The following is a 26,269-nucleotide window of genomic DNA, read 5'->3' on the forward strand; positions in this document are numbered from 1 at the left end:
TAATACGGGGGATAAAAACTAGTGATATATATTTCATCATTTTCATGGCATTGCATGACTAACCTTAACCTTCTACATCATCTCTGTTATCTATTCAAACCGCCTTAATTCAAATCGCCTTAACTACATCCTAGTAACCATTGTTGTAACTGAGTGAAACTACCGTCGACAATAGCCCTCTAATATGGAGATGTGGTACATGGATTCATTGGTTTGAGTATTTGACGGTATTTGTGACAGTGGTGCAGTGGTTGTTAGTGATGACTGATGACTAGAGTTCTATTGTATTTAATTTATTTTAAACATTTTAAACAAAAGAGTAAAAATGTAACTTCGGTCAACTACAAAGCAAAACATGATAGATGAGTAATTTATCTAAAATTACTCTAAATTTTATCCCGACAAAATCAAACACCATCTTAGTCCTTTTATTTTACCAATCTTCATGTTAAAGTTACTAAAATGTCTCTTTTTACCCAAATTGAATCTTGAATAAGAATTTACTATATTCAAATTTTTAATTCAAAAGAATCTATATTTTTGTCCTTTAAAGTACGTAATAGCCTAATAGGGTACACACTAAAAGCACCTTGCCAAAACGTAATTAGTTGACAAATTCAGGCATAATCATTCGTTGACTTGCATAATATTAAAAATAATTAAAAAAGTAATGCCTCTTCACAATAAAGTGATAAACTACCCAGTCCTAATCATCTTCCTCAAAGACCTCTAATAAATCATGTAATTGAAACATAATAATTAATTATTTAATTATGGAACCTTAGGTTAAGTACTCTTAGATCAAAATCCACTTCATATACAAAGTGAGAATAGCCAATAAAAAATGCAGTTCATGAAAAGCTAAATATTAGGTAACATGAATGTTCATGGTGATATCGGGCATAGAGTTGGGCCCAAACTTCTCAATCAAACCACTCTTATATGCATCCAATGATATTATTATATAGCACCAAAGTAAGCTTTAGTAATTTAACAAATTAATTAAAAAATGCTTAAAGATAGTTAAGGAGTTAACAAGTTTTGTTGACATACCCTCTCATTAACAAACTCCACGGCAGAATTAGTCCTTACTGGATCAGTGGCGGAATCTAAACTTCTTTACCAGGACTATAAAGTACTCTTATCTACTAGCTTAGGGTTGTGTTCTTTAGCCGTACTCAAATACCGAACCCGAACCGAATTAAAGAATACCCGAAAAACCTGACCCAAATCCACCCAAGCCCGAATTAAAAAATACCCCAAAAAAACTCGAACCCGAATATAACCTAAACCCAACCGGCCCGAACCTTAAATGGGTCTCGGGTCAATTTTTATCACAATAAAAAACCGAACAACCCAAAACACAATACCCGGTAACAACCCAAGCATTTATTGTCTTTTCTTTATAGATGTGTTTTTGTTTGGAGTCTTTGTGTCTGATATATTATGTTTTATTAGTTTTGAAACTTTTAAACATTATCATATCATTCGTTTTTTTAATTTTTAAAATATTCATTTAGTAGCATGATGATATTTTGTAAATATTTTTTTTTCATTTTACATTTTAACCCAAAAACCGAACAACATGAATCCGACCAATCCGATTTTATATGGGTCGGTTAGCGGGTCCTTTTTCCTAGTCAAAATCTCGAACAACTCAACCCGAAAAGTCTATAAACCGAAAAATTAACCTAAAGAACTACCCTAGAGGATTCTAGGCATGCCTTTTCTAGAAAAATCTCATATTACATATATAAATATCCAATAATTCTCATGGCGGGAGGATCAATGGGCCTTCTCAACCCCCTCTAGTTTCGCCCCTGCCGTCACAATCGATACTGTGCAAGCATAACATCATAATCTTTTGTTACACGATTGAGTACTAGAGGTGATCGATGAATTGCATGATCGAAACATGAGTGTAACATTTTTTCAGAACTTTGCAAGGTTATTTTACATAACTAATCATATATAACTACCACTTATTTATGGGTTTGTTCAGGGCCGGCCCACAGGGGTGGCAGGGTAGTCGACGACCACATGCCCGATACCCCGTTAGGCCCGAAATTTTTTCTTTAAAAAGTTATATTTAATTTTATTACAAAAAAATATGTATATTTAATGTTTAAACTCAGTTATATGTCCACTAGCTTGATCTAGTGGCAAATGGGTATTATTCTTAACCAAAAAGTTAAGGGTTCAATATTTGAGACATATTTAATCTTATTTTTATATAAAAAATTTTTACACAACCCAAATTATAACTAACTAAACCTATATAAAAAATTAATTGTTTAAACCAACAAAATACTCCTTTTTAATTAAGGCCCAAAACAAATTTCGTCTTTAACCCAAAAATTTTTTTGCTTACTCAAAGTTGGGCTTGGGTTTGATCATATCATTTTGGTCTTTTTATGATATTTTCCCTAAATATATAGTGTTAGGAATGAATATAAACAACTTTTGACTTGAGAATAATAAAAATAACTTAAGAGTTCTTATGTTAAAACTAAATTATAATGGTAAATCACTCACTTTATTAGTGAGAGGTAGGGGTTCAAATCTCACTATCACCAATTTATATTGGAGATATAAGGGATGACTCTGGATTGCCAGGATTCGAGTCCTGATCTCACCCGGTTTTACCGGCTCCTCGTTGTCGTGCTGTTGGCGGGCGTGGGGGTCGGGTTTTATCCTGGGAATCCCTCAATAGGTGGACCGCTAGGGGCTCCATCTGTCCGGACTCGTGGCCGGCTTGAGCTACCTTTAGCCAATGATCGAGGGCCACGTACAAAGTACCCAGCGTTACTTAGTTGGTCGTTCCAAAAACAAAACAAAAAAAACTATTACACTGCAGCTTTTGAACTAAAGTAATTATTTTTACTATACTTTATCGTTTGTATTGTTCTTATTTAAAATTATAAAGTAATAGAGTAATAATAATTCTTGTTATTTCTTTTGAACAGCTAAAATGTTTTAGTTATTTGTATGCTTATAAAGTTAATTTCATTCGTATCTGATCGCCCACCCACCAACACAAAAAAGCGCTCGCACTCACACACATAGGGGTGTGCGAGGTGCGGTTGGTACAGGTTTGGACTAAAACCGAACCGAAAACTAAAGTTTCGATTTTTTGTTTTTTTCAACCATTTGGCTTCGGTTTTGGGTTCAATTCGGTTTTTGGATTCGGCTTTCAATTTTGCAAATCGGGCTAATAATTTCCAGACCAAATAAATTTAACCCATGATATATTTGAAATTATGCATATACTTTTTATAAAAAAAAATAAGTTAATTATTAATAGACTATTATACATTTTGGCCTAGAATATTAAGAGCTAACAAAATATACTTACCTTTAGAATGATTCAATCTCATCCAAAACAAAACATAACTAGTTAACGTTAAAAACAAAATAAATACTCAAGTTTATAAAACATAAACGATTTAACAAAAATTAGTTCACTAAATCTGTTTTGTCGGTCTTGTCGGGGTCGTTTTTTCGGTTTTTATAGAACATAAAACTGACCAAATTAAATTGATATTTCATTTTTTTAATCAAAACCGAACAGTCAGTTCTATTTTGATTTGGTTTTTTTTCTTTAGTGTCATTTTGTTGGTTTTGTGCACACACCAACACACACATTTATTCGATAGCTGAAAGGAGATGGTTAGGCTAAGGATAAAGGGACTTGGTTGAGCCCCAGGTGAGCCAAGCAAAACCCGACACGTAAGAGATGACATGACACTGGATCAAGCCCCTCAACCAAGCCTCAGAGGGTGTAGTGGTCCAGATGATCCGGGACTTGATCCAGTTATTTATTTATTTATTTATTTATTTTAAATATTAATATTAATATTCTTCTTCTTCTTCACCTTCAGCAAGACATACACACAGATCACCGGACCACCGGACCACCACCACCACACAGATCACCGGACCACCACCACCACCACAGATCACACCACCACCACCGGACCACCACCACCACCACAGTTCCGGCCAGTCGATCGGACGGCCACCAAACACGGCACCCCACCTGGATCTATCTCTCTCTCTCTCTCTCCAAACAACAGCTTTCTATCTCTCTCTCTCTCCAACGTTTCCAACGGCTCTTTTTATCCATTCACCCCCGTGGTCCGGCTCGCCCCTCCCTTCGCGCCCCCGCTCGCATGAGAGGTGGTAATGGTGTGCGCGAGCCACGTTTGCAGCCACCTGGATCACCCCCCCCCCTCCTCCGCGCCTCATTACCCTTGGCCTTACGTGTAAATTTTCATGTGAAGACAGGAACATGTGTTTCTATAAAAAGTAAGCTTTGGACTTGGGAAAACATAATCAACAAGTATCAGTTTAAAGCTATAACTTTTAGACTATCCCAAAAAAGATCAATGATTTGCACTTTAAATTCCTGTCCTATTTGCCGAACAAAAGTGGACACAAATAAAAAGAAAAAGAGCTAGCTAGAGAGGTTGTTGAATGTGTGACTTTCAAAGATTAAATTTTAGAACGACTAAAAGATTTTTGGACCACAATTATAAAACTACAGATGTCAATAGGCATGTGTTAAAGATTTCTGGACCAAATCTAACATCTGTAAAATGTCTAGAGATTCTGGTTGTAACATATAATTATGCATATAAGTTTGGCATGCAGGTTACACCATCTATATAATTTGGTTTTAGAATGGACCGTTTTAAAACTTATATGTTGGGTGTGATGAGCATGAGTTGCGTACAAAAACTAGGATTGTGATGTGAAGCCATGGTTTAGCTCAATTGTGACGTGCATGTTGTGCCTAGGTTCTTGTAAGAATTAGGCTATCATGGTTTAACTAAAAAGTGTATAACGCCTTGTCACGTCACTAGCACATAGGTGGTTTGCTTTAACTAACCCACCATTTAACAAACATGTCGTGGTTTAACTAAAATAATAAATTAAAAAGATTTTTTTTATTCAAAAGATGTTTGTGTGCATGTGATTGATGGAGGGTAGTGGAGCCTACCACATTTTTTACGTTCACCGCCACTAATTAAGGGTTTAACGCCTCCCCTCTTGGCGCCCCACCTTAAAATGTGTCACGGTGTTTAACCTTATGAAAGCTTAGCTAGGACAAGTGGCTGGTTCATCTTGGTGTTTTATATAGAAAAGCCTTCCTAATATTATGGAAGATGACTGGACCTCGAGGTCTATCATTAAAGGGGAAGTACAATGATTTGGTATATCATTGAAGGAGAAGTACATCCTTGAAATGCATGTTTCAATCCCAACATGTAAGTTTGATGCGTTACCCCTATTACCATTGCTACTCGGTTATGGATCAGGGGTGGACCTATTACCATCCTTAAAATCATGTTCAAATATTGGTTTTGTTGAGGCACGAGCTAGTAAAATGATCTTAAATATGGTACATTGTATTTGAGATCAAACTCATCTTATACAACTATTATACAAAAACCATTCAAATAAAAAAAACAAACTTTGCCCATTAATATTTTTTGTGAAAGTTTGCGGTGTAAAAAAATGAGGTTTTTGAGGGAGGTTTGAAATCTAAAGTGCCGGTTTGTGAATTTTTAGCGTTGTGGATGCTCTCAGAATCTATTCTAGTGTCTCTGACGCTAAAATTTGACCATATGCTATTTGAATAATTTCACTATTAGAAAAAGAGATGTTTTTCTACAATTGAATTCGTTGGAAATTTGTTGAAAAATCAAGTTTCTAACAGTTTTCCAACAAAACGGTTAAAAAAGTTACGTTGGAAAAACACATGCTTGAAAATCGTTTTCAATCATTTTCCAACAACGTTTCTTACAAAATTGCTACAAAAACATGTTGTTGTAGCTTCTTACAACTTTCCTACAAAACTTATTTTGACTTAACATAATGTTTATTAGATAACTAGTTTGAGCCCCGTGTATTACTTAGGAAATTGATGAAAAATATATAAAATTTGAACATTAATCTAAATACAATTGACAACACAATTATTATATATTGTTAATCAAATTACAATTTATATTAAAATTATAGGAATTACTAAAGGCACATTACGCAAATATTTACTTATAAGAAAAAATTTCCTTGTACACTACGTTTGCGGTTGTGTGTGCCAGTATACCTAATAATCAAAATTTTTAGTCAAAGTCTGCTTGTAAATCTTGACAAAGCGACGTATAGATGTCCGCGTGAAAACACGAGGTCTTTCAAGTACAACCCAACCATAAATAATAAAACAAGATTATGTATTGATATCTAAATCTTAAATATATATAAACGAAACCTCCTTAAATTCCCTCAAGCCAGCAGATTGCTTTATTTGTGAAAGAAGGTTTCTCAGTCATTTAAACCGAATTCACGAGTATGTGTCTCACCAAACTCAGATAGCCTTTTAAACGGTTATAACATCTCATTATATAAAAATTGATCTCATCAAATTTTATATGAATATCCTACAAAATAGGGATATACTAAAAATTAGTATCTGGTTTTTTATAAAATATTATTTATAATTCAAAAACAATTTTATAGTAAAAGAAAGCGGGTCATGGGTCTTACAAGACCCATATAGCCTCTAAACCGGGTTATAACATCTAATTTATTTGTGAAACCCTTTAATCATCAAGTCCTAACTATATTAATAACTTCCTTACAATAAATAAAATTAAAATCCAAAAAAATATATTAAAATTAGAAACAAATAATATAAAACAACCTCGTATTACAGAAAATAAAAGCTAGTTATATATATATATATATATATATATATATATATATGATAGCTAAGAAAAGAACTTCATGATTCTAGCTTTTCAAAATAAATCAAAAGAATAAATTTAAATGGTTAGTATGTCGATAAACAAATTTATGAGAATGTGTCAATATATATAATGAAATTTTTTAAGGAATAAAGTATTTTAATTGACTTTTATTTTATATACCTGAAAATACTAAAAAAATTAATAATAAAACAATGTTCCGACCACTTAAATCCCATTTGGTATGCTCTTTTTCTATAGCTAAATTATTTCATTTTATTACTTAAAAATAAACATGAGGTTAAAATATAAAAAGAAAAAAAAGAATAAATAAATAAACATTAACACACTTGCTTTATATATATACATAAGAATAAGGCTATTTAGGGTTTGATTGACCCACATGGGATCCAAATAACAAAATGAGTTTAAAAAATGTGAGGATAACTTAGAGAATGACCAGTGGCACAAAGTAGTATTCTTTTATTTGAGTAGTAGTACTGTAGCAAATTTGGAGCTTAATTTTTTTGTTGAAAGTCTGTTGGAACTACTTGTCGCAGGAAATTTGTAGGAAATATTTTTGGTAAAATTACTTGTTTTCTAGTAGTGTTTGAAAATAATGTTCAAATTATTAACAAAAAGTACACCCCTTTGAATCATCATAAGTCATCTTGAATAGTAAATAAAAGATAGTCACTTGAATTTCTTGAGCTCATTTGCTGAGCTAAAGCCAAATGAAAAAGAACAAATAATGGAATTTAGGTTAAGATCAGATGACTTATTTACTTATTATTTTATTGTTTCCAACAGGTGATGCATGGAAGGTGGACAAGAAAGTAGATGGGTGATTTGGGTAGTTATGTTGTGATGAACATGGAAAAGGTTAATTAGTTCTTAGTGGGTTCAGCTGACTTAATGATTGCTTAGTTGCTATTGATTGATTAGTTTTGTTTTTTAACGGAAATTTGGATCACTAACGAGCTATTGACTCTCCTAATTATCTCCTAATTTTTTATCGAGTACCAGAGACCACCTTTAGGAGGAAACCTACCAAAGGTAAGAAACCCTCTAGCCAACCTGGAGGCTGGAACCCCCTATTTTGTCACAAATGAAACTTGTACCTAAAACTTCTCATATTTAAATGTAGTTTTTGAGTGTCTCATCTTAAACATTTAACCGAGGATTGGGTAATTGATTAATTACTTCAAATATGGGTGTGCTAATTTACATATCCTTTAGTGAATCCGCATCCGTTTCTCATATCTCCAAACCTAAAGTTAAATTAAAAATCACTATCTTTTTTCTCTCACTTTTAATTAAATAATAATTTTTTATACTTTTATCATTATCTTTTCTATTTCCTTCACTCACAACCATTTTTATAAAAACACTAGAGTAAAATTTAATATGGTGAAACAAGCAACTTTCAAATATATAGACAAATCATAATGTTTTATCTCTTCTCCACACACAACACCTTGAATCATTCATTACATTTTAAAACACTCCCTAACGACAAAATGGAGGATAAGATGTGAATGCTCTTATAAGCAAAAACAAAACATAATAATGGCAGGTATCCCATCATATATCATAGTGCACAAATGAGTATCTACTAGATTAAGACGTGTTGATTGATAAAGTAGATCGAGCCAGCATTCCACGACTTGATATTATTGCTTATTTGTTAATTATATATTTTCATCTTTCGAGGAAAGAAAGTCTTGATATTGTTAACGACTTAAATAAAAAATATTATAAGTTTTGGATGTGAAATGTTTTGGGGAGAATTGAAGGTAGGTAATTCTTTCACATGTGAAACAAATAGTAAAACAAAAAAATGTTGAACGAATTTTCCATAAGAAGATGGCTTCCAACATGGTTTTGATGTCTTGGAAACCATACACACATTTATACAAGACTTCACCAATTAGGTTTTGGCAAAATTTTGGTTGATAGTCACTCGTAGTTGAACTAGAGTAATTAAACAAGTCCCCGTATAGTTGTTTTGACCATCTCTCACTCTTTCGTGGAGTCTTAGTTAAAGAAATTTTAAATAAGCTCGAGTTTAGTTCTCGTACTAGAACTCCCTCGTACTTGAAGATTTGGAAACCAATCTCTCATACCAGAACAAATAATGATTGAGTTCCTTACAATGAGCCTTCTTATTTTCACTTTTAGCTTGTGGATTGTGGTTCAATTTCTCTTATTGCTAAAAGAGATGAAGATCAAAGGTTAATGCAATTCTTGATTGGGACTGAAACCATGTTATGATACAGTTAAGAAGCAATATTCTTATGATATTCAAGATAAAAAAAGAGAAAGAAAGAGAGATTCATATTGTTTTATGTTTTCTTTAGAATAAGTATAAAGTGCCATTTTTGTCCTTATGGTTTGGCAAATAATACAAATTTAGTCCAAAAAGTTTATTTTTTGTATATGGACCCTTCACGTTTCTCAGTTCTTGCCAAATACATCCAAATCACTAACCCCGTTAAATTTAATCGTTAAGTCAGGAGTATGTCTTTTCACTATTTCTTTATTATAATACTTATTTTAGTGAACTACGGTTTTCGTCATTATGGTTTGTCCAAATCTGCGGTTTCACTTGCAATCAAACCCGAATTTATTAACCTCGTTAATTTTGGTCGATAATCCATTTGCGTGCCCCTCACGTGATGACCAGTTTTGTTATTTTTCTCCCTAAATAAACTTCAGTCCTAATTCGCAAGCCACCTCACGTGAGGGCCGGGGGTGTATTTGGGAAAAAAAACAAGGAACAAAACTGCCTCTCACGTGAAGGGCACACTAATGGGTTTAACGACCAGGCATAACGATATTAGGGAATTCAGGTTTAATTGCAATTGAAATGAAACCATAGGGAAGAAAATTGCAAATTTGAAACTATTGGACTAAAACTGCATATTTAGACAAACTAGATGGACGAAAACCGCAGTTCACTAAAATAAGTATTATAATAAAGAAAATGGTGAAAAGACATGTCTACCCCTGACTTAACTATTAAATTTAACACGGTTAGTAATTTGGATGTAATTGGCAAGAATTATGAAACATGGAGGGTTCATATGCAAAAAATAATTTTTTTGGACTAAATTCGCATTATTTATCAAACCACAAGAACGAAAATGGGACTTTACTCTTAAGTATATGTGAATGTTTTTTCTTAAATCCCAAACAGTTGATTTAGTCAACGCCACGTCATTCTACCCCTAACCATCTTTCAATCTTGAAAAGGCTCATCTTCACCCTAATTCATCTTTCAATCATTTATTTTTATTTTTATTTTAACAAATATAACTTACTTTCAAATTAAAGACATAATATATATAAAATAATTAAATAAAACTAAGATAACATAAAATTCACTAATTAAGAAATTACACCAATGATAAAAAAACACATAATTGAAACAAAATTCTAAATACTAAATCAATAAAATATAAAGTTAATCCTCCACATGGACCCGTCACATGTATCCAAAAGCAACCTCATCATTAGAGATGCACATCCTAACTGGTTAACCGGTTTCTAACCAGTTAGTAACCGATTCTCTAACCGATTAGTAACTGGTATTTCTCTAACCGGGTTGTAACCGGTCCAAACCGTCGGGTCTTAACCGGTTAATGTTTTCAGCAAAAAACCCCGGTTAGTAACCGATTTTTTATGAACCGGTTTTTAAAACCGGTTATTAACGTTGAGTAAAAGCTGCAACCAATATTACCGTTGTGAGCTACATTCTGACCGTTTTTTGACCGTTATTTTGAACGTTGTACCCATATTAACCCATCCCAATTAGTATAAATAAGTATGGAATGTATTGGGTTGATTACACCACTTCCCTAGCTCTCAAAAACACACAAAAAAAAAAAACGAAAAACCAAACCCAAAACCGCGACAAAAACCGCAAAAAAGATGGCTACACTTGAACAACTTGGTTTAACCGTCACGAGAATTGTCTCAACAAACCGAGACAAAACCCTTTGGTGTAATTTCGACAAGTGCGAAATGTCAAACGAGACGTTTAAGGCTCGGTGCAAAAAATGTAGAAAATTTTACGCACAAGAGTCGAACTCCACTTTAAGGCTTCACCTAGAAAAACATTGTCATACCATGAAAAACAATCCCGCCACGGATCAAGCGCAACTTTCAACCGATGGAGCCGACATTTGGGTTTTAAACCTCGAAAGCGTTCGCAAAAGGATGGCAAAATTTGTCATTCAAGAGGGCTTACCGTTTGATCACTTTGACAACCCGCGCTTGACAAAGTTGATTCAAGAAACGCTCCAACCTCGGTATCAACATGTAAGTCGCATTACCTTAAGACGCGATTGTTTAAAAATGTGTAAAAGGCTAAACGAGAATTAGTTTTGGGTTTCGAAAACTTAAAAACCGGTGTTAACTTAACTACGGACGTTTGGTCGGCTCCACATGGTATACCGTTTTCGTATCTTTGCGTTACCGCGCATTGGGTTAATCCCGACACGTGGCAAATAATGAAGCGTACGATCGCTTTTGAGCTATTTAGTTATCCTCACACCGGCCAAAACTTGTTTTATATTTTAGATAATGTTATACAAACATTTAAATTACATGACAAGCTTTTTTCCATATCTTTCGATAACGCGTCAAATAATACCTCCGCGGTTCAAAAACTAAAACTAAAATACCAACAGATTTATGACGGTGTTTTTTTCATACTAGATGTGTTGCACATATCATTAACTTGGTTGTGCAAGACGGTTTAAAAGTTAAGCAAATAAAAAAGGTAACCGAGCGTTATAGATTAATGTTAATCGAAATTTTTAGAGCTAGTAAGGAAAGATATACACGATATTTGAAATTGTGTATCGATACGGATTCCATCACTTTAGGTTCGTATTTCGACGTACCTACTAGGTGGAATTCGACTTGGTTTATGCTTGATAGCGGGTTAAGACAAAGACCCACATTGGAATTATTTCATGACAATCTTGCTAAGAAACGAAAGGTTAGGGCATTTTCGTCGAGGAGTTGGGAAATTGTTTCAAAGTTAAGCGAGTTGCTTAAGGTTTTTAAAAATGCAACAACTTATTTGTCGGGTGTTTATTATCCGACGAGTCCGTTGGTTCTTCATCAAATTTGGTTAGTTTGTGTCAAAATAAACGATTTTGAATAGTCGATCCAATGTACGATTATATGATATTACCAATGAAATTAAAAATGAAAAATATTTTGAAGAATTGACCCCGGTTTTACTTGTGCCGCCGCGTTGAACCCGACTTTAGCCGTTACCGGGGTTGAACCTTTAATCGAACAAATTTTGTTGGGCTTTGGATTTGCATTTAGATGACCCGAATCATGCATCAAAACAAGTGAGAAAATTTAATACTTATTTGGAAAACATGTTTGAACATTATGCTCTTAAATATGGTTCGACAACGAGCGTTCAACAATCAATGGGTTTTGGAGAAAGCTCATCGTCATCAAGTAACCCAAACATAAGTTTGTTTAATGATATAAGAAACGATAAAATTAAAAAAGCTCGTGATAGCGTACCAAATAGCGAGCTAAGCCGGTATGGTGCAACCGATTTTATGTTCATGGAAAATGATTTTGAAAAATTTGATATTTTGGGTTGGTGGAAGAAAATGGAACCCCAATTCCCCGTGCTTGCCGCCATGGCCCGGGATTTACTAACCGTCCAAGCTTCTACGGTAGCTTCGGAAAGTGCTTTTTCTTTAAGTGGTAGGATTCTAACTATACGAAGGACGAGGCTAACACCGGAATCGATGGAAATGTGCATTTGCTTAAAAGACCACTTGGATGCGGCGGACCGTATCCAACATACATCTAATCTTGAAGGAGAGCTCATTGTTGAAGAAAAGCTACACAAGGAAGAAGTAGCAATGGGTGCCGCACAACCACTAACCGAGGAAGAACAAATGTATGATGATTCAGGGCGATCGAGTAGTCCCGAACCGGATCGCGATGACCCGTCTAATGTCCCGTTCCCGTTTGGTGTAGACGAGGACGATAACGAAGAATAAAATCATTAAACGATGAAGCCGAAGCCCGAAAGGAAGAATAAAACAATAAACGGAACGTCACGAAGATTTTAAACATTTCTTTTCTAGTTAATTATGTATTGTTTTGAAGCAATGATTATGAAAATGTTGAAAATGTGAAAAAAATATCAATAAAAAACAAGAGTTTTTAGTTTTTTTTTTTCCTGATTTTTTCAGGTTTTTTTTTATTTTTCCAGTTTTTTTTTCAAATAAACCGGTTTTTTTAACCGGTTAACGGTTAACCGGTTCGGTTAATATCCGAACCCGGTTAGACCGGTTATGGGTTTTCAAACGAATACCGGGTAGTACCCGACCCGATTAACCGGGTCTACCCGGTTTTTGGCCTGCCAGTAATTAACCGGTTTATAAAAATCCTGTTATTGATTAACCGGTTAACCGGTATTGTGCACCTCTACTCATCATAGTTGGTCCAAGGATTCGAGAGTGTTCTCAGAGCCATTTTTTGATTGATAAAATTAAGTGAGTTTTGAGAGAGAAAATTAGATGAAAGAGTGAAATTAAATGATTGAATGAGGGTTAAATTTACAGGGTAGTGTTTTTTTTTTTTTTAAAGTTGGCTGTTCACACACATCCCGACTGGGATTTGATTTTTTGGTGCACCAGGCGGCACAACACCCTTCCCCGACTCCACTCTAAAAAGGCTATGGTTTGCTCCCATTGTAAGAATACAAGTCATCATGAGTTGTTCTAGTATGAGAGAATTTGTTTCCCAATCTTCAACTATGGGGGAGTTCTAGTACGAGAACTAAACTCATACTTGTCTTTTCTTCAACTAAGAGCATTCTCATCCTATCCTTCAAATTTATGCGAGGGAAGTTTACAAATTATAAGATGGAGTTTTGAGTGGTTATGACGGTAAATTATAAGGTGGAGAGAGAAAAAATAGTAATTTTTTTGTAAATTGGGGAAACAAAGTTTGCCACTGTTTATTTTTTAATATTTGTTGAATTTGTTGTGAGTAGATGAGAAAGAAAAATGTAATAATAAAAGTATAAAAAATATTATTTAATTGAACATGATAGAAAAATATAGTATTTTTTAGTATAATTATAAAGATGTGGATGAATGATAGGTTGGGAATGCTCAAAGAGAGACAGCCAGAACAACTCGGGGAGCTGTGTAACTAGTTGTTTAACTATAAGTGACTTTCAACAAATTTTCACCCCAAAACTGTGCTTAATATGTTTGAATATACTTACTTCCAAAAGAAAAATAGTCAACCTCAATCAAATGGTTTGGGAAAATGTTTAAAAAACTAAAAAAATTGGATAATATGTGAGATGGTCGTGACTCGTGAAGTGTCAAAGGTCCAAGTCGAACTGTGGAATGACCATGGAGGCGTTTGAACAATTTCAGTTTTTTGCCTCCTCAACATTTAAGGACGCCTTCTTTCAATATTCGAGTCCACGCCACGCCCCACGCCCACCTATTGTGCACTTCAAAACTAGACTTCTGAGTTATATTTAGTGATCTTTAAGCTCCTTAAATGTCGGTATTCGTAAGCGCGTTGTTACCTCACCAATTAGCTAATCAGACGCGAGCCCCTCCTCATAAGGATTCTTCCTTTTACTCCTTAGCCTACGGGGTATATAACCGAAAACTAAAGTTCATGCAGCAGCAAAAGAGGAAGTGTTGAAATATGAATGTTCTTCGATGGGTTATTATTTACAAAGCTTGAGTGTTTGTGAGGCTTATTATAATATCTACATCTAAACACCAAGCTCTGTTTCTGTTTTTCAGTGGTGATTATTGAATATGTCACAGTAGAGTCAATCAAGAACTGATCTTGATTCTTAGAATATGTAGAACGAGAAAACAAATATTGTTTCTTTTCCAATTATCCAAAACCCAAAGATACACCAAACCTTAAAAACCCACTGTTGCTTTAGTCGAACAAAACAGAAAGCAGATGACAAACTTCTTGGTGGGCTGCACACAATATTAAATGGCAAACACAACTGAACTTATTGACAAACAAAAGACTTCGTTGATTTTTATTAAGAAAAAACGACTTACGAAAAACTTAATAATCCTATGTGAACCAAGGGTTTATATAACACCCTTAATTCGAGTCCTACTCGTATTCAAATACACAATTTGAATCAACTCAAATAGGTTTTAGGATAAAACTAACTTAATAAAAATAAGACAAACTTATTAATAAATAATAAACGAATTATTATTTAAATCTCCTCCAGGCCACCCCATGAGATTTACCGAACCGCCCTTAAATATCGTCTCGTTTAACACTCCCTCTAGATATTTGCTTCCTTCATTCCCAAGCGAGTACAAAACTTCACTAGCTTCTCTTTTGGCAAACTCTTTGTGAACATATCAGCAGCTTGCTCCAACGTGTTAACGTATTTAAAATCAATTTCTTCATTTAACACTTTCTCACGAATAAAGTGATAATGAACTTCAATATGTTTCGTACGCGCATGAAACGTGGGATTCTTAGCCAGCAATATTGAAGACACGTTATCTCCATACAAGGTTACCTTCTTGTTCTTACCTTGATTTAATTCGTTTAGAAAACGAACCAGCCATACGCACTCTTGCGCAGCCATAGTCGCAGCCCGATACTCCGCCTCGGTAGTCGAAAGTGATACGGTAGGCTGCCTTTTGCTACACCATGTAACAACACTTGAACCAATCAAGAAAACATAACCGGTTGTACACCATCTCGTGTCCAGATATTTGGCATAATCGGCATCGCAAAACCCGATTAATTCCATACTCGACTCCCTCTTAAACTTAACACCGTAACTCGGAGTCGACTTCACATACCGCAACACTAACCGAGCAGCTTCAAGGTGCGGTTTTCTTGGAGCTTGAACAAATCTACTACGCACACCAACGACATACGCAATGTCGGGTCGAGTCAAGGTCAAATAAATAAGACTTCCAATTATTTGCCTATACATGGTTACTTCTTCCAACTCTTTTCCTTCTTCGGCTCGAAGAGACCCGTTTGGTTCCATGGGTAACCGTATCGGTTTGCAACTTTCCATACCGAATTACAACAAAAGATTAACGACATACCGATTTTGGTGAAGTATAAACCCATCATTCTCGTACTCGAGCTCAATACCCAAAAAGTGCTTTAATTTTCCCAAGTCTTTCATGAAAAAACGAGTGCACATATTCGTTTTTAGTTGCTCAACCACGTAGACTAAATCACCGGTTATAATTAAGCCGTCTACATAAACGAGGACAACGACGGTCTTCTCACCTTCGGCTCGGACGAACACACTGGTATCGGCTATTGTAAGAACAAATCCGTTGAGTTCCAAAAACTCACCAATCTTACCAAACCAGGCCTGCGGTGACTGTTTTAAGCCGTAAATTGCTTTCTTCGACTGACAAACATAATTAAGAAAATTTTGACTTACAAAACCTCCTGGCTGATGCATGTATATTATACGATCCAAATCGCCACACAAAAACGCATTACTAACATCCATTTGCCATAAATCCCAACCTTTGCACGCGATAATAGCTAAAATTACTCGAACCGAAACGAGTTTAGCTACGGGACTAAACGTATCTTCATAATCGATCACGTACTCCTGAGAAAAACCTCATGTCACTAATCGAGCCTTATATCTTTCTATGGACCCGTCGGCCCGTCTTTTAATTTTAAAAACCCACTTACACGAAATCTGTTTTACATAACTCGGCTTCGGAAAAAGATGCCAGGTCTCATTACTGGCTAAAGCATCTAACTCTTGCTTCATTGCTTCCATCCACTTAGGATCTCATACAACTTGTTCTACCGTCTCTGGTTCGGTTTCTTGACTAACAAGTAAGGCGACATTTGCATACTTCGGGTTTTGTTTTCTAACTCGATCAGACCTCCGGACAGCCGGTACATCACCTTTAGTATTAACTGATTCAGTTGAGGTGCTGGTTTGACCGTTCGTTTGACTAACTAAAGACCTTGTTCGCCATGGATCAGAACATGGCCCGTTTCGTGTTCCTGAAACAGGTTCGGTGTTATGTGTTTGTTCAGATTCTTCTTCTAGATCGTTGCCACCAACCTGAACTGTAACATACTTATCATACTCTTTTTGTAAGTCATGTGTGTCGTGTAAGACTTCCTTACTTGGTGACCACCATGATGAGTTTTCATCAAATATTACGTCCGAGACACATAAATTCGCCTGATACTCGACTCACAGCATCGCCACCCTTTATTTTCATTATCGTAACCAACAAAAATACATCTCGTTTCCTTTTTCTCCAACTTGTGTCTGAGATGCCCCGGGATAAACACGTAACACACGCATCCAAAGACCCGAAAATAACTAACCTTCGGTTGGATTTTGAACATCTTCTCGTATGGTGACTCGTAGCCCATTCCTTGTTGTGGCAATCAGTTACTTATAAACGCAGCGGTACTCATTGCCTCCGCCCAAAATCTCCCCGGTACATTTTTGTGTGTATCATGCTTCCAATCATGTCGGTTAGGGTCCGGTTATTTCTCTCTGAAACCCCGTTTTGCTCGGGAGTATTAGAACACGTTAGTTGGCGTTTAATTCTATTTTCTTTTAGAAACAAAGAAAATTCACGGGATGTATACTCGCCTCCGTTATCGGAACGAAGACACTCGATGCTCCTTTTTAGATCCCGTTCGGCTTCTAACTTAAATTCTTTGAAACGTTCAAACGCCTCGGCTTTCTCATTCATGAAATATACCCACAAATATTTCGAATAATCATCAATAAATGATATCATATAACTCATACCTTTAATTGACGGTTGTTTCACCGGACCGAACACATCAGTATGAACTATCTCGAGAGGGGCTTTAGCTCGATAACTAGAGTTCTCAAACGGTTGTTTATGAGCCTTTCCAAACTGACAACCGCCACATACTACATCCGATTTTTACTTCGAGTTCGCGTATTCCCGCCACCAACTTCTTTTTCAAGATTAATTGAAGTTTGTCATACCCGACGTGGCTTAAATGTTGATGCCACAGATCTGTGTTTAGATTCTTTTTCACCTTATTCACATACGAAGTCCTGGCAGACAATACATTAACCGAGTCTTTCTTTCTCCCTTGAATCACCGGTATGGATTTACTTTCGAACTTATTGAAAATACTCACCTCGTTTGGCCCGAACAGAACATATCGTCCGGTGTCGGTGATTTGAGGAACTGACAATAGGTTCTTTTTCATACCGGTAACATGAAACACGTTTTTAAGAACAAAACCACTTTCCTCAGAATCTGGTGAGAGATCAACCTCACCGATATGAGCTATGCCGTAATCATCGGCTATAACTACCACTTGATTACCCTCGTATTTAACCGGGTACTTTAACCGCTCCTTTTCACCCGTTAAGTGATTCGAACAACCCGAATCCACAATCCAATCATTTAATAAATTTAAAACGGGTTTTACCGTAGCCATCAACGCATGAACTTCTTCAATTCCGGCATAATGAGCCTCGGCATCCCAAGGCTCTTCAGTTCGATTTTGCGTTGTCGCGGCGTTTCCTTCTTTAGTTGCATTCGCTGTACAATACATTGCGATGTGTCCTCGCATGCCACAATTATAACACTTAAACGTTTTAAACGACGGACGTTTACCCTTTTTATTGTGGTTCCAATTCTTTCGATCAACACTTCCTTCCTGTTGGTTTTGTTCCTCGGGTTTATTTCCTTTGTTGAAGTTGTTCGATCGACCCCACGGTTTCTTTTTGTTGTAACCGTGGTTGGGTTTGAACTTTCATTTTCCTTTGCCTGCAAACAACGCCTAGTTTTCTTGCTTCGGTACAGCGGAGACCGGCACACCGGCCATCTGTTTGGCTAAAGATTCTTGTCTGGATAATAAATTTTCAAATTTCGAGAGTGACGGTTGAGTCGGCCAACCCTGAACAGCAGCGACAAACGACTGAAATTCCGGCCTCAACTCGTGAATAATAGTCCGTTTCATCCTCGCGTCTCCGATTCTTGATTGCTGATCTAAATCGGCAATCTCGCGACAAAGCGATTTCACTATATGGAAGTACTTTGGAATCGTCATATCTTTCTGAGTAATCGAAAGCAACTCGTTTTCAAGAAGTTGTAATCGGGTGTCGTTTTTCTTCGTGAATAGTCGTTCAAGAATATCCCATGCATGCTTCGGTGTTTCGGCTTCTTGGAAGTGATCTAACATCTCCTCTTCGATTGAGGTTTTTAACACGAACATCGCTCTCCCGAATTTTACTCGCCACTTCCGATGGCACCTCCGGTGTCGTTTCTTGGCACTTGCGTTTCCGTTCCGTTGGTTACCTCCCAAAGGTCCTGACCTTGAAGTTATGACATAACACATTTCGACCAAACCCGGTAATTAGTTTGGTTCAAACGCTTAATTCCGGCGACAAACGACGTATCGGCCATCGTTTCCTTCTTCGTCGGCTTTTTTTCTCATCACGAGTTTGTTTACGATCTACAGACCCGGATAATCGCCAAAGGCAACCGTCCGTGAGACTAATCTCTTGGCTGGACTTCGATCGACTAAACTCGATTACTTACGAACGTGACCCAACTCTGATGCCACTTGTTGAATACGTCACAGTAGAGTCAATCAAGAACTGATCTTGATTCTTAGAATATGTAGAACGAGAAAACAAATATTGTTTCTTTTCCAATTATTCAAAACCCAAAGATACACCAAACCTTAAAAACCCACTGTTGCTTTAGTCGAACAAAATAGAAAGCAGATGACAAACTTTTTGGTTGGCTACACACAATATTAAATGGCAAACACAACTGAACTTATTGACAAACAAAAGACTTCGTTGATTTTTATTAAGCAAAAAACGACTAACGAAAAACTTAATAATTCTATGTGAACCAAGGGTTTATATAACACCCTTAATTCGAGTCCTACTGTATTCAAATACACAATTTGAATCTTACTCAAATAGGTTTTAGGATAAGACTAAATAAAAATAAGACAAACTTATTAATAAATAATAAACGAATTATTATTTAAATCTCCTCCAAACCACCCCATGAGATTTACCGAAACGCCCTTAAATATCGTCTTGTTTAACAGTGATCCCTAACAAATTTAGGAAGAATTAGTATAGGTGATCACTATCTTGATTAGTGAGAAGAGAGATGTTCATTTAATAGTGATACGCTTGATGTGAATTGTGATGGTCGTTACCATATTCCAAGAAGTGGATTGATAGGCAAGATATTTAACACTCAGCCCAATCACTATAAAATTTGGTGTTACTTGTGTTGATTTTCTTTTTTTAACATTAAATTTGCTCAAAATATTTAGTACTTCATAGAAATATTTTATAAAAGTAGTATTTTATGTACACCACATTCATCCTTTAGATTATTTCCATGAGTAATAATTATTTTTTTGATGTCTTACATAAAAATAATATAAAAGTATTACTCCGTATTATTATTGTAATGTTTTGATATATATGAATTGTGGATAAAGGATGAGTTATTTTATGAAACATCTTTATATATGATTGGGTGGTCTAAAGTGACCGACCAAAGTTATATATTGCGCAACTCTGGGAAATTACCCGTGAAACAGATTAAGATAATAACATAATCATTATCTGATTGGACAACAGAAACAATTACCAATCAAGAGTTACATACATTGTGATTTCTGAGTGTGTAGAATTTAAATTCTTAAAATGTTAAAAAGGTTATATTTTACTCCCTTCAAGTTTTAAGAAACGATGCAACTCTTAATATTCTTTTTTTCTTTTTAACGGCTAGTAACTAGTTGTCGAAGAACTTCAAAAGACTTACCACCGGCTTAATAAGTTTATAAATTAAGTTTTAAAACCGATGACATGGCCAAAATAAAATCTTTAAATCTATCACATGATCCATCTCTTTAAATACTCCACGTTTAATCATGAGAGACATGCATGTTACTTTTATAGACTATTGATGCATGTTACACTGTCTTTTTATTCTTTAAAATTGGCTAGCTTTAATAACCGACATAACCCATCTTAGCCCTAATTATAAAGTGAGAGAAATGCAAATGGCACTAATTTCAAACATACCCACTATTTTCATACATTATTGTTAAATCAATAAGAAAAAAGACCGCACGGGGGATCTATCTCGCTTGCTACTAGAAGATCACCTTTAATGACATGTGAAGAAGCGTGGATCGACTCACTGGTAGACGATCTATTTTCCTCGGGTGTGATTATACTATTTCACCGATGGTTTTCTAGGATCTGTGTTCTTCCACCTACAAAATGAACAGCACCGTCAACTTACCCCTCAGAAAGGGACAGAGGGGTCCTCTTTGGGGTAACCCTCCGGTGTGAGAATAAGTATTTGTGGAGAAGATAATGATATCAGAGTAAGGAAATCTGGAGAGTATTGCTTAATAGCTGAACACTCTGTGTGATTGTGTTACTGGATGTAACTGTCTGATTGAATGTAATTGAATATGATTGAATGTGATAGAATGAGTGTCCCTCCTTGTGGAGTTGATGCTGTATTTATAGTGCTAGGGTTTCCACTGATTGGGCTCAGCCTTGTTGGCCTCCTCCAATTGCTCTGCGCCACGTGTCCTCTGGGACACCTGGTGCTTTCTCATTGGTTATAATCACTTGGTAGCACATGGGTTATGCTGAGTTGTCCACCTTTCATTTGGCAGCTGTCAACATCAGCATATTCTTATTCCTTAAAAAGATACCTTCTGGAAGGTTGTCTGACGTGCACAATCAAGGTTGCCCTAATCCTGATTTGGATAAGGACGAGGTTGACTATGTGCATGTATGATATGCGCCAATCCTGAGGATGCGCGAGTTCTTCTCTTTATTCTCACGCGCAGATGTTTCATGCGCAGATGTGATATGCACGAGCATGTGATATGCGCCGCGCGCTGATGCGCCGCGCGCATATGTGATATGCGAGCATATGTGTGCCTGGGCATATGATGCCTGAGCATGTGTGGTGCCTGGGCATATGATGCCTGAGCATGTGTGGTGCCTGGGCATATGATGCCTGAGCATGTGATGCATGAGCATATGTGATATGCGCCATGCGCATAGGTTTTGGCTTTGTGACTTCGTAATGTCTTGATTTCAAGCCTCTTGTCTATATCTTGTGGGTTGACCCGCCTTGCTCGGTGTTGAGGCGGGTACATACCTCTTCAAGCCCCCCCAGTCTAATGTGTGTCTTGTCTCGCGCGAGCGAGGCAAGATAGATATTAGACTTAACAGTTTGTTTTTTTAGTAGGGGTTTGTCTTTTTCTTCTTATTATTCACCGTTGCGCGAAATTCTATCCTTTTGGTTGCAAACGAATCGTCCCTGTACGTGGTTGGTTGTTGCTGACGTGGGCCAGTGATGGAGACGTGTCAGGCCTTTCGTGTGCTCGAGGTGCTACAGTTGCCTTTCGTGTCCCCTCACATGCTGTCAGGGACACGTGTCGCGCTCGCGTTGGTCCGTTCCTGCGAGTGGTGGCGCGTGAACTCTGGCAGCAGCCGTATAGTTTCCTTTCATGTCCCCTCACACAGTGTCAGGGACACGTGTCGCGCTCGCATTGGCTTAGACCTGCGAGTGGGGGCGCGTGAAGTCCGTTCAGCACCAAAATTTCTCTCTCCTGGGCCTATAAAAGCCAGCCCTTAGAGTTTTTTTTATCCTTCATCTTCTTGTTTAATATTCATAGCTCTTTTTCTTTCTTTCATTCTATTCCGATTACCGTCTTCTGCTTCTAGGTTTCTGTTCTTCAGAAGCATCCTCCGTTCGTTTTTACACTTGTATGTCTGATAGTTCAGACCACACAATCTCCCCCATCCATTGCCGTAGAAAATCGTTAGTAATGTCTACATTGAAGAAGACCGGCAAGGGGAAGAAGGCTGCTGAGGTCTCATCGGAGGAGGTAGGGAGGACCAAGACGGTGAAGAGGTGGAATGAAATCCCCTGCAAATTGAGGCAGGCCGATCTTGACAGCCTCATCGCCTCTCAGGGTTTTCCTCCTCTGTTTGGCTGCATGTTGCCTGTGGCCGGGCAAACGGCGGCGAACCCGCCTTCCGGCTATATATCCCTTTATAGCCATTTTTTCACCCACTGCAACCTTCGTCTCCCGATGACAAGGTTTGTGGGTGCACTGCTTAAGTTTTATGGGATTCATATATCCCAAGTCCATCCGTTTGGACTTGTGCGCATGACTCACTTTGAGTTCATGTGCAAATCCCAGCAAGAGGAGCCCACCCCTCGGCGCTTTCAGTTTTTTTACAAGCCCAAGATCCAAGACTCGTGGTTCTCTTTTATTCCTCGCAGTCAGAAGTTGAAGTGCTCCACTGTTTCATTCAAGAGCCTTCATGACTGGTCTGAGAGGTTTTTCTATATAAGGGCTGGTGTGATCCCCATCCGTATGACTATGCGCGCGATTTCTTCTGCGCCTGCGGATGTGGGTGTCCTCAAGAACCCAACTGGCGCCTGGGTTAATAAGTTGACCGCTGAACCATCCCCCGCCAAGAACATTTGTGAGGAGGCGCTGGTGGGGGTTGGTATGAGCAGGAGGTGGGCGGACAGCGCGCTTGAGCCCGTTATCCAAGTCGACGGGTTGTGTAAGTTAATCTCATTGCTTTACTTCTGCGCGATTATAATTCCTTTTGCTGATATCATTCGACTTGTTTTGTGCAGTCACCAAGGAGTATATCCACGCCGCATATGATGAGCATATGGAGGGCGGCTCCGTCGTGCTCGGCGCTGGGGAGGTTGCTTTCCCCGATCGCTTCGATGACATGTTCATCCCTGTTGATCTGGGGTTTGTCTTCGACAGCGATGCGCCTGGTAAGCCTTTGTACTTATGCATTTTCCTTTATAATACCAAATTTTGCTAACACTTCTGTTGCGTGTATTGTAGATGCGCTCGAAAACTACGAGCTGGAGCTCGCGGAAGAGGAGGAGGAGGAGGCGCCCCAACTAAAGCGTAAAGCTAAGGGGAAAACTGGCGTAGGGGCCAGTAAGAAACAAAAGAAAAATGATGCCCCTGTTGTTCAGGATCCCCCTACTCAGGCGAAGGGACCTGAGAAAACCCAGGTGTTTACCACCAAGTTTTCCTTGTCCTCCCTGCCTCAAAAAGTGGCCAGACCTCCTGTCCACCTGAGGTATGGTGGCGCTACCTCCTCCCTTCGCGCGGCGGAAAAGGGAAGCGGTGTTGCGCCTTCGACAGGTATACTTTGCTTATCCTTCATGATTCTATGAGCGCGATCCTGATAGACTTACTAATGAATCCTTTGCTCACTCAAATGTTTGTAGAACCGGCGACAGCGCAACAAGATCCCGAGGCTGCGCCGGCGGTCGCTTCGAAGTCCCCTGTTTTACCCTGAAAGAAGGGTAGAATGGACTTCATGGCGATGTTTGCTTCGCGAACGGAGTTGCGCCAAGGTACGTATTGCGCTCTTATTGTCTGACTTTCTTTTAGATCAAGTCCTGAACCATTTCTTGTTGTTGATTTTTTCATAGAAGCCGTAGCTGGCGCACAAGCTGCTGGCGGCACTCCTGGCGCCGGTGCTAGCGCCGTTGGCTCTGCTCCTGCTCCTGCAAGCGATGAATCTCCCCTCATCGGGATTACCAAGGAGCAGGAGGCCGTTTTGCGCGCCGACCTGGCGGCGTCGAGACCTCCCTCACCTCCTCCTGCGCACAGCCCTCCTCGCGAGACCGATTTTGGCTCCAGGTCGCAGGAGAAAAGGCCTGTTTCCGAGGAGGATGAGGAGTTTGATGTTGAAGAACCCGCTGGCGCCCGCGCCAGCCCTGCAGCGCCACGAGGTTTCGCGGCGGAGCCTTCTCGTAGGGCTGGCGATGACTTTTCTGCTTCATCCCCGCAGGTATTTGTTCTTTTTTGCTCCGCTGTGCGGACTTCCATCTTAATGTTTTGATGACTTAGATAATTACTTTGTTTTTGCAGGAAGCCGATCACATTTACCGCCCGAGATGGAATATTACTGAAGATAGCACATTTCAGTCCATGGGTGTGTGTGCGGAATTCTGGGCTCATGCTGTGCCTCCAACTGAAAGGAGGTTCCAGGAGGACCGCGCTCCGCGACGACCTGCTCAATGATCATATGTTTGCTGGGTCGGCCTTCTTTGCTGCCTCCCAAGAGCTTCGCTCTGATTACGTAAAAGTACGTGATGCTCTTGCGGAAGCCAAGCAAGAGGCTAAGGTGTCTGCTTGGCATCTTTCTGATGCTCGCGAGAGAGCTGAAAAGCTCCAAGCAGAGCTCAGTGAGAACAGAGCCAGTGCCAACAGCGCCTTCGTGAAGCGCGGTCATGAGCTTCAGGCTGCGCGTGAGAAGCTGCAGGCGGCGGAGGTGGACGCGGACAAGTACGCGCGCAGAGCGCGCGACTTGGAACTGGAGGCGGAGGCGCGTGACCAAGCTCTTGTCCAGTCTATAACTGAAAAATCATCACTGGAGAGTGAGGTTGCGCGCCTGAAGAGGGAGCTGGCGGCCGCGCAGGCCGATAAAGATGAAGCCCTGGCGACGGCAGCGTCTAGCCAGGAAGCACTTGATGCTGCGCGGGCGGAGAAGGAAGAAGTCCTGGCGGCAGCAGCGTCCGACAAAGAGGAGCTAAAAAAGACTAAGGAAACTGTTGAGTTATTAAACTCTCAGGTTCCTGCCCTCGAGACGTCTGTTGCTGGCCTAGCGCAGGATCGCCAATGGCTGATCTCACAGGGCATGACTCGTTGCGCTTACGCGATGAAATACTCATACGAGTTTCAGGCCCTGGTGATGGATTGCAACGCTGCCGCGCGCTTGGTGGGCCGAGCTGAAGGGTTCACGGATGGTTATGAATATGGCATGTTGAAGAAGAACCCATCCGAGTACCCTTATCAGAGCGACGCTGCCTGCGCGGAGATGGCCGCGATGGGGGAGAAGTATATGAATACTCCCATTCCCATCCTTGCGCAGGTATTTTAACCTTAATGAGATTACCTTGACTTATTTTCTAAGTGTTTTTGTACTCATATTTTTGCTTATGATTTGCAGATATCCGCGCTTGGTGACCAGCCCGATCTCGTCGCGCTAAAGAAATTACTTGACGAGTGCGAAGGGGCTGGCGGCGGCAATGATGGCGCGGGGAATGCTGGCGTTGCTAGCGGCTCTGGCGTGGCCAAAGGATCCGCTCCTGACACTGTTGTGCTAGAAGACTCCATTCAAGATGAACAACTTGACTATGGTCAGTTTGGAGATGACGAGGAGCAGGCTGCGCCAGATGCTGAGGGCGATGATGAGGATTATGAAGAGGCTGACGTCGACGTGGAGACTTGAGAAGCCCTTCATGTTTTTTATTTTTATTTGTAATTTGTATCTCATCTTGTAAACTTGTAAATTTCAATGCTTTTGAATGAAATTCTGTTTTTCCATCTTTCGCATCTTTCGCATTCCCCATTCATCTCTTTATATTGAATGTTTGCTTGTTGAA

General features: G+C 38.5%; 1 protein-coding gene and 1 pseudogene across 1 annotated transcript in view; one reads left to right on the forward strand and one right to left on the reverse strand.

The window, feature by feature from the left end:
* Positions 1-26,269, forward strand: part of LOC143631663 (uncharacterized) — a 251,885-nt gene that overhangs the window by 175,144 nt on the left and 50,472 nt on the right. The gene's annotated exons all lie outside the window — the stretch shown is intronic.
* On the reverse strand, positions 15,094-15,819 carry LOC143631646 (secreted RxLR effector protein 161 pseudogene; annotated as a pseudogene).

This window comes from Bidens hawaiensis, unplaced genomic scaffold (genome assembly GCF_021521415.1).
Source record: "Bidens hawaiensis isolate Kalapana, Puna unplaced genomic scaffold, B.hawaiensis_p1.1 tig00006190_1, whole genome shotgun sequence".
Lineage (NCBI taxonomy): Eukaryota > Viridiplantae > Streptophyta > Magnoliopsida > Asterales > Asteraceae > Bidens > Bidens hawaiensis.